Source organism: Chiloscyllium plagiosum, chromosome 37 (assembly GCF_004010195.1).
Source record: "Chiloscyllium plagiosum isolate BGI_BamShark_2017 chromosome 37, ASM401019v2, whole genome shotgun sequence".
In the NCBI taxonomy this organism is placed as follows: domain Eukaryota; kingdom Metazoa; phylum Chordata; class Chondrichthyes; order Orectolobiformes; family Hemiscylliidae; genus Chiloscyllium; species Chiloscyllium plagiosum.
Window position 1 is genome coordinate 8,556,719 of NC_057746.1, and position 18,145 is coordinate 8,574,863.

Genomic DNA, 18,145 nt, shown 5'->3' on the forward strand with positions numbered 1-18,145 from the left:
TCCATCACGAGAGTAAAAATCACTGAATTATGGTCACTATCCCCAAAGTGCTCACCTACCTCTAATTCTAACACCTGGCCTGGTTCGTTACCCAGAACCAAATCCAGTATGGCGTCACCTCTTGTTGGCCTGTCTACATATTGTGTCAGGAAACTCTCCTGCACACATTGAACAAACACTGTCCCATCTAACGAACTTGAGCTATAGCTTTCCCAATTAATATCAGGAAAGTTAAAGTCCCCCATAACAACCACCCTATTACTGTCACTCATCTCCTGAATCGCCTTCCCTATCCTTTCTTCAATGATTCTAGGACTATTAGGAGGCCTGTAAAAAACTCCTAACAGGGTGAGCTCACCTTTCCTATTCCTAACCTCAGCCCAAACTACCTCAGATGGCAAGTCCTCATCCATCGTCCTTTCCACCACTGTAATATTATCTTTGACAAGCAATGCCACACCTCCCCCTCTTTTACCCCCCCCTCTGCCCCTACTCAAACATTTAAATCCTGGAACCTGCACCAGCCAATCCTGTCCCTGTTCTAGCCATGTCTCCGTAATAGCCACAACATCGAAGTCCCAGGTACCAACCCACGCTGCAAGTTCACCTACCTTATTTCGTATACTTCTTGCATTGAAGTATACACACTTCAAGCCACTTTCCTGTTTACAGACACCCTCCTTGGAAATTGGTGCCATGTTCCTAACCTCCCTACACTCCAGGCCCTGCACCCTGCAGCTACAATCTGGGTTCCCATGCCCCTGCAGAGTTAGTTTAAACCCCCCCCAAGAGCACTAGCAAACCTCCCCTCAAGGATACTGGTGCCCCTCAGGTTCAGGTGTAGACCATCCTGTTTATAGAGGTCCCACCGTCCCCAGAAAGAACCCCAGTTATCCAAAAACCGGAATCCCTCCCTCCTGCACCATCCCTGTAGCCACGCATTTAAGTGTTCTCTTTCCCTATTCCTCGAATCTCTATCACGTGGCATCCTGCTGGAAATGGCAAATAATCTTTCTTTGAATACAGACAGAATGCATCCTATCCCAAGGCAACAAAGAACTACAAAGTGTCGTGAGCACAGCCCAGTCCACCACGCAAACAAGATTTCCAACCATTGACTCCATCTGTACTTCCTGCTGCCTTGGGAAAGCAACTAACATAATCCAGACCTCTCCCACCTGGGTTATACTCTATTCCATCAGGCAGAAGATATAAAACTTTGTATACACTTGTATGTAGATTCAAGAACCGCTTCCCCACTATTAGAACAGAGAGCATAGAACATTGCAGTACAGGCACTTCAGCCCTTGATGTTGCGCTGACCTGGGGAACCAATCTGAAGCTTATCTATCCCACACTAATCCATTTTCATCCATATGTTTATCCAATGACCATTTAAATGCTCTTAAATTTGAGTCTACTCCTGTTTCAGGTAGTGTATTTCACGCCCCTACTACTGAGTAAGGAAACTACCTCTGACAGCTGTCCTATATTTATCACCTCTCGATTTAAAGCTGTGTCCCGTCAATTTAGCCATCACCATCTGAGGAAGAAGGCTCTCGCTGTCCACCCTATATCACCCTCTGATTATCTTCTGTCACAATTAAGTCACCCCTCAACCTCCTAGTCAATCTCCTGTGAACCCTTTCCAAAGCTTCCACATCCTTCCTATAATGCAGTGACTAGAACTGTATGCAGTACTCCAAGTGCGGCCACACCAGAGTTTTATACAGCTGCAACATGACCTCGTGGCTGCAAAACTCAATACCTCAGCCAATAAAACCTAACACACCATAGTCTTAAAAACCCTATCACCCTGGGTGGCAACTTTCAGGGATCTATGTTTATGGACACCGATCTATCTGCTCACCTACACTGCCTAGAATCTTTATTCCTGTTGCTCCTTCCAGAGTGAACCATCTCACACTTTTCCACATTAATCTCCATTTTCTACCCCTCAGCCCAGCTCTGCAACTTATCGATGTCCCTCTAACTTGCAACATCCTTCAGTGCTATCTACAACTCCACTGAACTTGGTGTTATCCGCGAAGTTACTAACACATCCTTCTACGCCCTCATCTAGGTCACTTATAAAAATGACATATGTTAGTGAACCCGAAACAGAACAGATCCTGGTGGTAAACCACTAGTAACTGAACTCCAGGATGAACATTTCCCATCAACCGCCACCCTTTATCTTCTTTCAGCTATCCAATTTCTGATCCAAACCACTAACATACCCTCAATTCCATGCCCCTGTACTTTGTGCAATAGCCTACCGTGGGGAACCATATCAGACACCTTGCAGAAGCCTATGAACACTACATCAACCACTTTACTCTTATCTGCCTGTTTGGTCACTATCTCTAAGAACTCTAAGGTTTGTGTGGCACGACTGACCCTTTACAAAACCATGTTGACTATCCCTAATCAACCTAATCCTTTTTAGATGGTTACAAATCCTATCTCTTATAACCTTTTTCCAACACTTTACCACAACCGGAGTAAGGCTCACTGCTCTCTAATTACCAGGGTTGTCTCTACTCCCCTTCTCGAACAAGGGGACAACATTTGCTATCTGCCAGTCTTCTGGCGCTATTCCAGTAGGCAATGACAACTTAAAGTTCAAAGGCAAAGGCTCTGCAATCTCTTCCCTGGCTTCCCAGATAATCCTCTAATAAATCCCATCTGGCCGGGTCTTATCTATTTTCACACTTTCCAGAATTGTTAACACCTCCTCGTGAACTTCAATCCCATCTGATCTCGTCTGAGTCTCTCTCGTTCCCACAGAACCTCCTATCTGTCCCCCCTAACTATGCAGACCCCAATGATAAAGCTCTTCTCCTCTCCCTTCTTCCATTCTGAGCAACAGGGACAGACTCTGTGCCAGGGACCTGTACCCCATGACTTATTCCTATTAAGTCATTCCCCTAACACTATCCAAAACAGTATACCCATTGAGGGGCATGGCCACACTATCCTTTTCCATCCCCTGACTGTAACCCACCTGCCTTTTTTTTTGTACCTAAGGTGACTATCTCCTGTAACACTTCTCAATAACCCTTTCTGCCTCCCAAATGATTTGAAGATTTAGATATATTATTTGATTTCTGAATGGACCATTGAATTTAATTTGAATTTAAATCTCACTCTCTGCAGCCATAACATTGTATTCTTTGCTTTGCACTATACAAAGTGCATTAGGAATACAACAAACTACTAGTACTGTGGGCAAATAGAACGTTTCACTGTATCTAGGTATATGTGACAATAATCCAATCAGAAAGATGCTGGTGGGTAGAAAGTGAAGACTGGTGGAAACCTCACTAGGATTGACCAGGACCTGAGCCATGTCCCACCCATTTCCCACACTTCTGCCCTCACCACCGACTTCTCTTCCCTCCCACCACACTGACATGATCCATTTTTGTTCCTCACTTTCCATTCCACAAGCAGTTTCATCCAAAGGATTATATAAGCTGCTATTTCTTGTACTTCCAATGCAGTTGCACCATAGCCACTGGCCAAAAGAGTTCAGACAATTGATTAACATCGTGTGAACTACATGCCCCTGGAAATATAATTTATTGGGGCAGAGAAGTTCTGAGGATAGTTCTCATTAAGCAGACCTTGTAGAAAGCCAATCTCACTAGCCTGTCACTCATTAGAGCAGCCTTCATTAGGCAGGTAAAAGATGGACCAGAAGAAGCAGAGGAAGGTCAAGGGAAGAGTTTGCGACCATCTCCATGAGAGCAGGAGCAACTCCACCAATTTAACAAGATTAAAACATTTTGTGCTGTCAGTCTGTTTGTCCTCTGGTATCAGTCAATGATACCAATTGTCACTATTATATACTTTATTAGTAAATTAGATAAATGTGATATACCTAAACTGATGTTTCTTTGCAAACTCAATAAACCATGAGAAAATTACTTATGCTGACTGCTGTTTTTTTTTCTTTAACAGCTCTGTAGCCAAGGGAACTTTCTTCCTCCTCACAATAATATGCTGGCTGTGGGCTGCCAACCTGGAGTCAGTTGACTGCCCTTAATTTGGTAATTGATCGTGAACCCCAAAGAAATGTCAATGGTAGTGAATCATTTGGAAGAATTGTTTTCGATGTGAAGTAAGGCCTTTCTTGTCGTTGAGATCTCAGGTCAAATTTACCAAGCAAATTCTGGAGGCTAACATGAGATTATTACTAGTAAATGGCAAGGTGCCTATTCATGCTCATTACTACTTATCTTGCCTCACTAATATATAGATTCCTATTCTACCAACTGCCAAAAAGCAATGAGGTGGTGAGAACGTGCAACACAAAAATGAGAATCTGTGACACCAGCTTGCTGCTTGCTCTTCCAGACATCTATCTTGGACAGGTGACATTAACATCTCGGTCTGCCCCATGGGTGACAGCCACATGCACCCCATGTCTGTAGACACTGGAATTCAACATGTAACATTTGGCAACTGCCAAAATTATACTTTGTTAAATCACAGAAATTGCTTTATTACCACACTTGTCTGCACTGCCAAGCTCTCAGGATAATTTGACCAAAAGAGTACAGCTCACGGACTGGACTAGGGCTGCATTTCAGGCAGCTCAGTTAATATCTTGGTTCAGATTGTTGTACCCCCTGGTGTCTCACTTTGCCTTTTTGTACTTTTTGCCTCTGGGCTAGACCTCTTTTGGAAGGACCACAATATCACAGATAAGAATAGAATCCCTATAGTATAGAAATAAGCCATTCGGTCCATCAAGTCCACACTGACCCTTCGAAGGCTATCCCACTCAATCCCACCTTGTCCCTTCAGCCCTACATTCCTATGACTAATCCACCTGCACATCCATGGATACAACGGGTGATTTAGCATGACCAATCCATCTAACCTGTACAACTTTCAACAGTGGGAGAAAACAGAGCACCTGGAAGAAACCTACACAGGCACTAGGAGAATGTGCAAACTCCACACAGTCACCTGAGTTTGGATTTGAACCTGAGTCCCTGGTGCTGTGAGGCAGCAGTGCTAATGATAGGGTAGCACAGTGGCTCAGTTTTGTCTTGCAATGCTGTTTAGTGAAAACACAAAGCTAAGCAGCTTCAGCAGTACCTGCATAAGTAAAAAAGATTTAATGTTTCAAGTTGTGTGACTCTTAATGCCCAACATACCACATGTTTCACCCAGTTGATCTTGTCTCAAAATCTAATAAGTAGGCCTCAGTCAAGTCTGGGGTGATACCCTTCAGTCAAGTTGTACAATAGGTCAATGGCAGTATATGATAACTACCCAGCAGTTTAGATGTGGTCAGACAGCTGAATGGTCATCAACAGTCCGGATGAGGGAATTGCATCTCTTCAGTGCCAAGAGCTGGTCATGGACTGCTGTCTGAATCCAGGTGCAACCTGTCATGGGAAAGCAGTCAGGGCACTTTGTCCAGCTAAGTCTCTCAAGACAATGGAGCCTGATCTATGCTGGGGCCCTGGCCACTAAAAGTCAAGGGCTAATCAGGGACTGCTGCTGCCGGAGGGAACATGAGAAGTTTTAACTGTAGGATTGGAGTCCTACAAGGCAGGGAAACAGGGACTTACAATACTAAAGGGGGAGAATTCAATGCATAAGGTCAGGAGCTGATACCGAATGGAAAGGGATCACACAAGGTGGGGGAAAGAGGGAGGAGGTTATTGACTTGAATAACACCCTGGCTTCCAAGGGGAGATAGTACACAGCTCGGTGTGATATGTTTTCTTTCCCTGAGGCTGGGATGCTGGGTTGATAAAGTGCACAGTTGAAGACTTAGATACAAACATTGGGGGGACTTGGGGAAATGCAAAGCTTGCAGTGTCATCTGGCAGGGGTTTAACCAAGACAAATACACTGTCTGAAACTCACTGCATATCAACCATGACAAAGAAATCCTAACCACAATTGTACCCTTGCATTGAGAGAGAATTCCTAATCACTTACCCATAAATACATCACTGAAGTGATTGGGTCATAGCATCAGAAGGGTTCCACAGCACAGAGACAGGCCTTTTGGTGCAAACTGGTCCCTGCTGACTAAAATGTCTGTCCATGCAAACCGCATTTTTCCTGCACTTGGCCCATATCCTTCTAACTCTATTTATTTCTCCAAATGCCATTTAAATGTTAACGTATCTGCCTCAACCCATCTGCTGGCAACTCTTTCCATATGCACACCACCTTCTGTGTGTATAAAGAAAAAAGTTGCCCTCCAGCTTCCCTCTTATTTTTTCCCTTCTAACCTTAAATTGATGCCCTTTAGTCCCTGATTTCATAATCTTGGGGGGAAAAAAAGACTGAGTGAATTCACCCTATTTGTGCCGCTCATGAAATTGTACACACCTTTCGCCAAAGGGTATGTTTATGGGATGTTGCAAGGATTGGAAGAGCTTTGTTAAATTATGATAGAATTGATTAGGTTTTCAAATAAGGTGTTACTCAAAATTTTGTTTTCTTTTGTTTGTGTTTCATTCATAGTATTTAGAAATTTTGTTTTGCTTCAAGTGGTTTGACCAGCTGTGTCATACCTGGAATGTCCACCTTTCATCTGCCTAAAACAACAAAAACTATTAGGGTCTGGGCTACCTTATTAAAACGTATTGAAGGTGTCTGGCCTGGTCCATAACACTATCCTTTCCCGTAATTATTTTAAAACTGATAGAAGTATGATTCCTGGCCCCAAAGTACTCCTGGACTGACACCTCAGTCACTTGCCCGGTCTTATTTCATAAGAGAAGGTCAAGTTTTCCTCGTTCTCTAATAGATACATCAACATACAAGATAAAAATATTTTCTTGTATACACTTAAGAAATTCCTCTCCATCTCAGCCCTTATTATTTTGGAAGTCCCAGTCTATGTTTGGAAATTTAAAAACCCCTATCATTACCAACCTATTATTCTTACAGATAACTGAGATCTCATTACAAATTTGCTTTAACTGTTGGGGGATCTACAGTACAATCTCAATAAGGTGATCATCCTTTTTTTTTTTATTTCTCAATTCCACCCAAAAAACTTCACTGGATGCACTCCCCAAATAACCTCCATAAGTGCAACGCAATGTTATCCCTAATCGAAAATGCCACTCCACCTCCTTTGTTCCTCTATATTTCTTAAATGCTACTGTACAGAACTGAATTGCTTTAGTGATTATGTATGTAGAAAGATGTTATGTATGAAGTATGGTGCGGAAAAAGAAAAATGTTAGGTTGAGAAGTTGGACCATTTAAGGGAACCTCAAGTGATGCAGGAATTGAACAAATACAGTTTTGCAGCAAATTGATCTATACAAGGAGGGCTGTTGTGGCACAGTGGTAGTGTCACTAACTCTGAGCCAGGAGGTGTGATTTCAAGACCAGCCCATATACAGCAGAAGAGGTGTTGTATGTATTAAAATGTATGAAGGTGGATAAATCACCTGGTCCTGACCAAACATGTCCAAGAATGCTGCAAGAGGCTAGAGAAGAAATTGCTGGGGCCCTGGCTGAAATTTTTGCATCATTGTCAGCCAAGGGCGAGGTCCAGGAAGTCTGGAGGGCAGCAAATGTTGTGCCATTATAGAGGGCTGCAAAGAAAAACCTGGGAACTATAGGCCAATATGCTTAACGTGTGGTGGGTAAGTTACTTGAGAGGATTCTGAGAAATAAGGCATATATTTGGAAAGACATTTGGTTTGATTAGGAGTAGTCAGCATGGCTTTGTGCGTGGAGGTCATGCCTCACAAATTTGTTGGGTGTTCTTTAATGAAGTGACCTGAAAGGTTGAGGGCAGGGTGGTAGACGGAGTCTATATGTATTTTAATAAAGCGTTTGATTAAGGTTCCACATGACAGGGTTCTCTGGAAGGTTAGAACACAGAATCCAGGGCAAGCTGAAGGGCAAGCAAATTGGATGCAAAATTGGCTCGATGGTAGGAAGCAGAGGGTAATAGTGGAAGCATGCTTGTTGGACTACAGGCCTGTGTCTAGTGGAGCGCTGTTATCTATATCAGTATTTGAATGTACAAGGCATAATCAATAAATTTGCTCATGATGCTAAAATTGGCAGTATTGTGGACAGTGAGGAACATTATCAGAAATTGCAGCAGGACCTTGATCACCTAGGGAAGTAGGCCGAGAAATTGCAAATGGAGTTTAATATAAGTAAGTGTGAGGCCTTGCATTTTTTGGAAAGTCAAATCAAGGTAGGAGTTTCATGGCAAATGGTAGTCCTTAAGGAGTTCAGGTGCATGGCTCTCTAAAAGTGGAGTTGCAGCTAGACTGGGCAGTGAAGAAGGCTTTTGGCACACTGGCCTTCATCAGACAGGGCATTGAGCATACAAGTTGGAAGTTATGTTGCAGTTATATAGGCCGTTGGTGAGACCGCACTTTGAATATTGTGTTCAGTTTTGGTCACATTGTAATAGGAAGGATGTTATTAAACTGGAAGGAGAGGGGAAGAAATTTACAAGGATGTTGCCTGGATTCAATGATCTGAGTTGGAGGGACAGGTTGGACAAGCTCAGAGCATAGGAAACTGTCGACGGGGTGGACGGCCTCCACAACCTCAGTCTTTTTCTCCAGCAGTATTTTTCCACTACAGCTGTGACCCGAGAGCCAGGTCCCATTTAACTTTTGTCAAGTATCCCATCATGCAGCAGTATGCCAAGTTCTTACGACTTATATAATTCACTCTTTGTTGGTCTTCCACATCAGCACCTAAGTTTAGGATATCAGCTCATCCAATAAAGGGGACACACATCCTTCTGAAAAAGGTCACTACTTACACGTCTGTTCATTGTCATTGGGTATGGTCTGATACATAATCACCAGTTTTGGAGCAGAAATGTGGTAGAACAAACTGTGTACAACAATAACCTGTAATTTTACATCTGAGGCAAAGTATGAGGAGTATGGTAGTAAAGGTGAGGACTCCAGTGACTAAGGAGGATCCTACTCCAGTGACTAAGGAGGCAAAAAAGATCATCGGAATCAAAAGGGCAGCTTAATCTCTTGACTTTCTTGTGAATGTGAGTCACCAAATTAGAGACATTTTTTGAGTTGTATGTAGCTACAGCATTCCTGCCCAATAAAAGCACAAATACCAGCCTCCTTTTGGATAATAGACAATCCAAGACCAAGCGGTTCTGAAGGGCCACTGTTCTAATTGCAATGAGTTCAGCATTGATCTCAGTCGGGGCCTCAGGCAGTATCATTGGCGACAGTTTCCAATACTGTTTTTAATTTGCTCAATTCTTGGGAATGCAGATAGATTCCAAAAGATGGAGAAAACATCCTAACCCAGGTAAGGAATCTGGTGAGGGATCTCTTGGGCTTCAGGGATGAAGGTAACTCATCCAAAACTGTGATGTGAGGGACTACATATCTCCTATAACACACCCTCTCAAACGTGAGGCAAGTCACAGATAGGCCTTAAGACCACAAGTAAAATAGGTGCCATTGCAAGAGGTTCAGTTGGAATCTCCGCCCCTCCACAACCTGGGCAACCGAGTCTTTCCACAGGGAGCAATTAAACAAAGAGTTACCCTGGCTCGCCAAGGTTTGGATATGTTCAATCCAGGGGATAATAAAAGAACATTACTGGCACTGAAATGGGATCTAGTCAGAGGTGTTCCTGTGTCATGTGAAGCAACTGGTGTTGCTGTAAGTTTTGTTAAGGACTACAAGGAAAGGGGGCATATGGGATCTGTGTAGTCAGATTGCTACCAATCTTGGAATCAGGCCAGAGTGTACCTTGCTGACCTCTACTCCAGCACATCCTCGGAGTTATCAGGTTCACCTGAAGAGTTTTGGTGTATAAGCCTTTCAGCAACTTCTGGCTAGCAAAAAGATACATGCCACAAGGGGATACCTGCCTGAGAATGGGTACATACCCAACAGGCACTTTCTTTTCCTGCCATATAGTCATTTTGATAGGCCAGATACATAAAGGTATATTGATCGTCTTAGTCGCTTTATTCCCATAACATAGGGGAAGCCGTGTTTCTGAGCATCTGAGGCTTCTCTGAAGGTTGAACCCAAGACTCCAGGCACCAGTGCAAGGGGTTCTGCCCAGGTGTTCTACACAGGGAAAAATACACTCTGCCTTCCACACCACGTATTGACAAACCCAGTGTGTCACATGAGAATTGTCAGTGATCTCTGTATGGGATCAGGAGTAATTCAAATCGCTTCTCTGTCTGACATGTGCCTGCAACCTGCCCCTTCCTTGTATGCATACTTGCTAGAAGACACTTTTAGTTTCCATATCTTCGTCTGTAGTGGATTCCTTGCAGGTTGTGATCTCCCATGCGTCCTTGAGAAGCGTTACAAGGGAATCCTGGAAAATCTCCCAGACAGAGGAGGCTTAACTTACAAGAAACAACGTTGCAAAGCATCTGATACTCTTTTTGACCCCTTATTGCAGTGGAGGAAAGATGGTTAACTCTTCCCAGACCCAGACCCATACCTTGCATATTCTGAGTTAAAAACAACTTTAAAGTGTGATACACCTTGTATGATGTTAACATTGCATAACTGATGGGTACTTTTGGCACACCTACTATAAGGCCATATATTTCTAGTTTCAGTCGTTTCCAGGCTGAGGAGGCCCAGGAATTGCATCCATACAACACCAGGTTATAGTCTAACCGGTTTAGTTGGAAGCACTAGCTTTTGGAGCACTGCTCCTTCATCAGATCACTAGTGGGACAAGATCATAAGACACAGAATTTAGAGCTAAAAATCATTGTGTCATGCAACTGATACAATATATTGACCAAATCTAGATTGCTGTTAAGTCTTTCATCTTTTAGAATGGTTTGCAGGTTTCAATTAATATGTAAATCCCAGTACTTATTTCAAGTCACATTCCCGAGATAACCTAAGGTTATATTTTTAAAAAAGACATCTCTGCTCAGACAGTGCATTAAAGGTGTGAGGTTTGAGTCTCTCTGTATTCCAATCTTGAGTCAGACTGGTTCTGTTTCCAAAGTAGGAATTTATATAATGACCCATGGATTTGCTGCTTGCATTGACCACCGACAGATTGTGTGCTTTTTGAACAAAATAGAATGTATCTGCAAAATACAATTCTGCAAATGTAAATTCACCCCAGTATGCATATGAGGAAAAGAGAGAGTGTTTGTGTGTCGGAGAGAGTGTGAGTATGTGCGTGTGAGTATGTGCATGTGATAAATCTGTTGGATGATAACCTGGTGTTGTGTGATTTTTAACTCTATCCATCCCAATCTAACACCGGCACCTCCTCATCATATCCACAGGGTTGTCATCAGCATATTGCAACACAGTGCTGCCACAAGGCAGAGAGAGCTGAGACAGATCCCTTCGCATCACTGCATAAACTGCCAGGCTTTCCATATCGCGCTGCAGAAGACAAGTTCAGGTGAATTATTGGCTCCTGTACATGAAGGCAAAGAGTTCCTGGATATCCTCATGTGTGGGAATGGAACAAAACATTGAACAAAGGTCTATGACAGCGCAACAAGCCGAATCCAGGGGTAACAAGCAAAATATGACATTGGTATAAGAGATGATCTTTGCCATGGGAATAATAATCTGATTTACGGCATGCAAATGCTGAACAAAATGCTACTCATTGTTCCTGCCCAGTTTAGGAACAGGTAAAAATCGGAGTTTTACAGGGAGGTTTAGTAGGACGCGACACTCCCTGAGCGAGCAGAGCACCAGTAACAGGCCGAATGCCTATTTCATCGTCAGGGGACAATCTATATTGACGAACACAAGGGAAGACCGTGGCGGGACAGACAGTAACATGATTCAGCAGAGCAGAAAGCACCAACCCCACATGATTTTTGTGGAGACCCCACGGGGAAAAGGGGAGGGCTGCTAGGAGCATTGGGGGAAAATAGTCATGAGGTGGAGGTGGCTGATACCGGAGAAAAAGCACGGACCAATAGGCAGACGAGTGTGTGCGTGTGAGATGTAACCGGTCTCATCAGAGAATACAGTAATCCAAAGGTTCCCACAAAGTGTCTCCTTTAGTGGTTGGAGACAGTTTCAGTACCATCGGAAGTTCCACAGAGGGGGGTGCAGATGAAATAGTCGCGCCAGAGACAACTAAAACCATAACATGCTTCCCCTGAACATCAGTTTCCATCATTGGGTCTTCAAAAGGAGAGGAAGATAGCTGGATCAAGGCATCCTGTACTGATAATACTTCATGGCTTCCCTGTTGTATAGTCTGGAAGGGACCGGTGAGTGTAAAAGTTGGGGAAGGCACAGAGGGCTGAATCTCTGCAGTTACAGGAGGAGCAGCAAACTGCACCCGACAATCTCGAGCCGAATGACCCTTCTGAGCACACCAATGGCAAATAGACCGAAACAGACCCTGCCCTCAAGTCTAACTGAGGTGGGAATATCTTCGGGTCCTTTTGTTATAAATTTCGCGATATTGGACAAACTGGTTTTGGGACCCTCAGACCTCTTATTGAATTGACCTTGTCGGTCCATATATGTGAGGGAGGTAACTACAGCCTCCCAATTTTTTCTTGCCAGGTGAGGTTGGTAAAATTGAAAGCCTGAGCTATCTGGGGCTCAACACAATTTAGCGCAGTCTATACCACCAAAGGATAATTTCCTCCTGTGGATTATTCCCACGTGCCCTTAAAATGGGTGACGACATCAACAAGGGGTTCCCCTTTCTTTTGAAGGCCTCATGTGACCTCCCAAAGTCCAATGCTGCTTGGCCCTATTTGAGATGTCCTGCGTAGCTCGGCTCTGGAGACACTCATCTCGGGGGATGTTTCCCTGACCCGCGGCTACTCTGTGGGTTCCTCGATCCAATCCCCATTTTTGCGGCAGGGACTGAAAAGGAATCCTGAACAGCCGCCCAGGAGGTGCCACATGCAACTTTGAGTCGGAGAGGAACATCCCCGGGGAAGGGGTCATTAATCTGGCAGGTTTGGACCAGCCAGTTATGAAAGGGGATAGGCTTCTTCAGTGGGTTCGGAGCTCCATTGATCATACTTCAAACCTCAAAGGGGACCAAGGCTTCAGGACAGCTAAATCACTGACAATTAGTCAGGGTAGTTGGGTGATGGGAGGGGTGGAACTAGAAGGTTTATTTGCATCCGAGGTGGTGGAAAGCATCCCAGATGCCATATCTAGGTTATGCATTTTAGTCTAACTGCCAGATCTATCATAGTGGGTTGGGTAGAATCATGTGGGGCTGTGGGCAGGCCAGTTGTATGGTCTACATCCTGGCAATATGAAGGGTGAAGAGGCCGGGCCTGCTGTTCTCACACAGGAGGCCAGGAGGATGTTCTCCATAACTGCATCCTCCTGAGATTCAAGCCACATGGGGATACAGCTCCATCAAGGCACTGGAAGGTGCCTCCTTCTGTACACCAGCATTTTCCTTACATTTAGATTTCAGAGGTTGATGACTTTTAGCAACCTCTAACTATTTAACGAAAGGATGCATTATATAACATTTGTTCCAAGTGGGATCACTACCTCCTTGCTGAGTAATTTATTGCCATTCCTTAACTGAAGTCAAAAGAGACTCCATAGAGCTAACAGTCCTCGCACCATCCATAAAGATCACTAAAGATTCTTTTCTGCTTCCTATTTCATCCCCAGCTCCATTTAATCATTCCTAAAATTTAACATATAGTCCAAATATATGGTCTCTAAATTCTGACTTACCAGTTTCTCCTTAACTAATTTTAACTGTCCTTTTCACTTCATGCTGCAAAACTAATTCAATGGCCTGAGTTTGGTTGATCCATTTGATCCATCGCTGATTGCAAAAAGTACAAAAGGATTTCCCTTACCCCAATTATATGGATGGTCTTGACTATAAGCCCTCAACATGATCTTAAATGTCTGATGACATTTTTCCAATGCTCCCTGTAATTCTGGATGATACACAGTAGACTTGAATTGTTTTATTCCCAAGCTATCCATAGCCTCCTTAAATAGTTTGGATGTGATGTTTGACCCTTGATCTGATTGTAGCTCTGTTAGTAGTCCATATCTCGTGAAAAGTTTGAGTAATCCCTCTACAATCCTTTTAGCTGTGATATTGTGCAATGGAATGGCATCTGGAAATCTAGTCCACACTTCCATTATTGTTAACAAATATTGAATTCCATTTTTTGTTTGAGGTAGTGGACCTATGCAATCAATTAAGACTCTTGTAAATGGTTCTGGAAATGCAGGAAGAGGTATTAAAGGTGTGGGTTTTATTACTGCCTGTGGTTTTACAATTACCTGACATGTATTACATATCTGGCAAAATTCAACTACATCCTTGTGCAGTCCAGGCCAGTAAAAATGTTTTTGTATTTCAGCTTATGTTTTCCGCACTCCTAAATTACCCCCAAATGGTAGCTCATGTCCCAATCGCAATACTTCTTTCCCATATCCCACTGGCAATACGATTTGATGAATTTCTGCCCATTTCTCATCTGCCTGGATATGTGATATTTTCCATTTCCTTATTAAGACATGAGTTTTAAAGTAATAACACTCAGGGACTCCTTTTTATGGTATGTCTTTTGATACAACTGCTTTAAATTTTCATCTTTCTGTTGTAATTCAGTTAATTTATCTGACCTAAAGAAGTCTGCATTGTCATCTATCTGCTCCTGCTTTGTCTCAACCATCTCATCAAACAGGATCTCTGCTAAATCCACTTCAAGCTTCTTATCTGTACTCATTGATCTCTCTTGTTTCAAATGGTGACTTTGTGACCTTGTTACCACACTGTCAGGAAAAATTCCAGAATATTTGTCCTGCAACAATTCAGTTGCCTGAGTTCCTACTGGCTTTTCAACCATAGTACTGGTGAATCAGTTATATCATTAGCAAGGGCAAATTTTATTCCTGGATCTGAGAGCCAGTACTCCAACCATGCCCTCTTCACTCTTCTCTTTCCACTCTAATCTCACTTTACATAATTGAGCGCTTTTTTGTCTCACCGTGAATTCCCGTTACTAGAACCCTTTCTGGCAATAGTCCTTCAAAGGTACATATCTCCTCATCTTTCAACATCAAAGATTGAGAGGATCCTGTCTCTTAGTATTGTGACCTTTTTACCTGCTGCTCCTGGCCTATGAGAATAAACTTTACCTTCACAGGTATGTGGTTTAAGAAGATCTGTCGCTTCCTCCTTAACCAAACTCCAACCAACTTGTCCATTCTGGTGCAGCTTTCCAGCTTTCCATTACCACTGCAACAAAATTCACTGGTTTATCCTGCTTTCCTACCTCGGGCTTCCCAGTGCTTTCCCTAACCCATCAACACTGATTTCATGTGGCCTACTTCATTACAGTGAAAACACTGGAGCTCCGGGTGGCATGGTGGCACAGTGGTTAGCAATGCTGACTCACAGCGCCAGAGACCCGGGTTCAATTCCCACCTCAGGCGACTCTCTGCGTGGAATTTGCACATTCTCCCCATGTCTGTGTGGGTTTCCTCTGGATGCTCTGGTTTCCTCCCCACAATCCAAAAATGTGCAGGCAAGGTGAATTGGCCATGCTAAATTGCTCGTAGTATTAGGTGAAGGGGTAAATGTAGGGGGGCAGGGCGGTGTGGACTTGTTGAGCCGAAGGGCCTGTTTCCACACTGGCAGATGGTTTCCATCTAATCTAAACACTTCTCTGTCCCCTCCCAGGGTTTCCTTTTTACCCTGTGGAAGGTTATCCTTATAATCCTCACTGAGATCTACCTTTCCCTATCCACATGAGGATTTCTGTTTTCCCCAGTTTCTATGCCTCATTGATTGAAACTGATTCTCGAAGCCAAACTTTAATTTATGGACAACTCATAATCATCAGCCACTTCAGCAGCTAATCTTGCCATTTTAACTCTCTGCTCTTCCACATCAGTTCTTGTTACTTCAGGAAGTAATGAACTCCTCCAAAATAGTTGTCTTTCTAGGCTTGCTCTATCTTTAATGCCCTTATCCACTTATCTAAGTGAATATTGTGTGTTTCTTTCAAACTCAATGTAGGTTTGACCAGGGTCCCTCATTAAATTCCTGAAATGTTGTATGTAGGCTGCTGGCATAAGCTCATATGCTCTTAAGATGGCCTAATTCACCTTCTCATACTCCCCAGATACCTCCTCTGATAGTGATGCGAATATCTCACTAGCCCTACCTACACATTTTGTTTGAATCAACAAAACCCACATGGTCACTGGCCACCACATTTGTTTAGCCACCTTTTCAAATAAGATGAAAAGTGCTTCCTCATCCTTCTCATCAAATGTTGTGATCAAACAGGGAAATTCAAGGGATGTGGTAATTGATAATCAGCAGAATGTTTCTGTGCCTGTATTTAACTTGATGCCATGAGGCTTCATGGGGGCAGGCATCAATGCACACTTCCAGGGTATGCTCCCCCTGCCCCCCGCTTCCCCCACCCTTGACTGTATACCACGGGGCTGATACCTCTGCTGGCTCTGTCTTGCCAGTGGGACAGAACCTGCCCTGAGATTGTCGTAGTGTTGTCTGAGACGTTTTTGGAAAAGTGAGCCTGACTATGTTCGATTGTTGCTGGATTAGTCTGTGAGAAATATACTTCAGGTATATTTCCTGCAGTATTCCAAGCTTGTGGCCTGCCTTGACACCACTGTATTTAAATGGAAAGTCCAGTTCAGTTTCTGGTCAATGATAATCTCAAGATGGTAATAGTTGAGGAATCAACAACGGTAACCCCATTGAATATCAAAGGACGATTGTTGGATTCTCTGTTGTTAGACTTGATCATTGTCTGGCACTTTTGTGTCATGTATGCTATTTTCCACTTTTCATTCCAAGCCTGCATATTGTCCAAGTCTGCCTACATTTGGATAAGGAGTGCTTCAGTATCTGAGTAGTCACATATGCTGCTGAACACAGTGTAATCATTTGCTAATATCCCCATGTCTGACCCTATGATGGAAGGAAGTCCATTGATGAAATTACTGAAGGTGGTCAGGCCTAAGACACTCCTTTGAGGAACTCCTGCAGAGATGCCCTGCAGCTGTGACGACTGACCTCAAAGAACCACAACTTTCTTCTTTTCTGCCAGGGATGACTCCACCCAGTGGAGAGTTTCCCCTGATTTACGTTGCCTCCAGTTTTGTTCAGTCTCCGTGAAGCCACGCCAGGCCAAATGCAGCTCTATTGTTAAGTACAATCAGCCTCTCCCCAGCTCTGGAATTCAGCTCTTTTTGTCCATGTTTGGACTAAGACTGAAATGAGGTCAGGAGCTGAGTGGTGTCACTGAGCAGGTTGTTGGTCTGTAGGTGCTGCTTCATAGCACTGTTGATTAAGCTTTCATTCACATTTTCATGATCGATATCATATTGATGGGGTGGGAATTCGCCGGGTTGGCTTTGTCCTGTTATTTACACACAGCACATACCTGGGCACATTTCCACTCTCTCAGGAAGATGTCAGTGCTGTAGCTCAGCAGGAACCGCTTGCCCAGGGGTACAGCATGTTCTGGAGCACATGTCATCTGTCCCATTGCTGGGATGTTGTCAAGGCCCCAGCTTTCACTCACTAGAGGAGGTCAAGATAGATCATCCCATGAGCATTTCTGTCTGAAGAATTTTGTGATGGGTTCAGCTTTATATTTGCATTGATTTACTGGGCTCTCCCATTGGTGATCATTGCAGATATATGTGGATACACCTCCTGCAATGAGCTGCTTAATTGTTCAACATCATTCATGATTGGATGTGACAGGACTGTAGGGTTTAGATCTAATAGGTTGATTGTAGAATTACTTAGTTCTGTCTGTCACATCCTGCTCATGCATGTGGTGGATGTGTTGGTGAAGACTACAGCTTGGAAGTCATTGTGAAAAAGGTGGAGAATGATGACAGAATTCTGTGGGCATCCATATTTGAGGAAGATATCCCATAATCCCTCACGGTACACAGAGTCGAAGGCTTGAAGATCAAAGAAGGCCATGTACAGAGTTTGCTGCTGTTCCCTGCACTCTGCTTGGATTAGTCACACACTAACAATCCTTGCCACTCTGCCTCTTGATGGGCAGAAGCTGCACTGAGACACAGGAGGAGCTCTTCAGCCACTGGGAGGAGGATTCTCACGATGACCTTTCCCATGGTGGATCATGGGAAATCTCTCTGTACGGTCGGAC

General features: G+C 43.6%; 1 long non-coding RNA gene across 1 annotated transcript in view; it reads left to right on the plus strand.

The window, feature by feature from the left end:
* The window catches only part of LOC122541285, a 26,194-nt gene extending 13,976 nt beyond the window's left edge, over positions 1–12,218 (plus strand). The window contains exon 2 of the long non-coding RNA XR_006309552.1: positions 11,285–12,218. This is a non-coding gene — a long non-coding RNA (uncharacterized LOC122541285). The remainder of the gene's footprint in view (positions 1–11,284) is intronic.
* Positions 12,219–18,145: the final 5,927 nt, after the last annotated feature.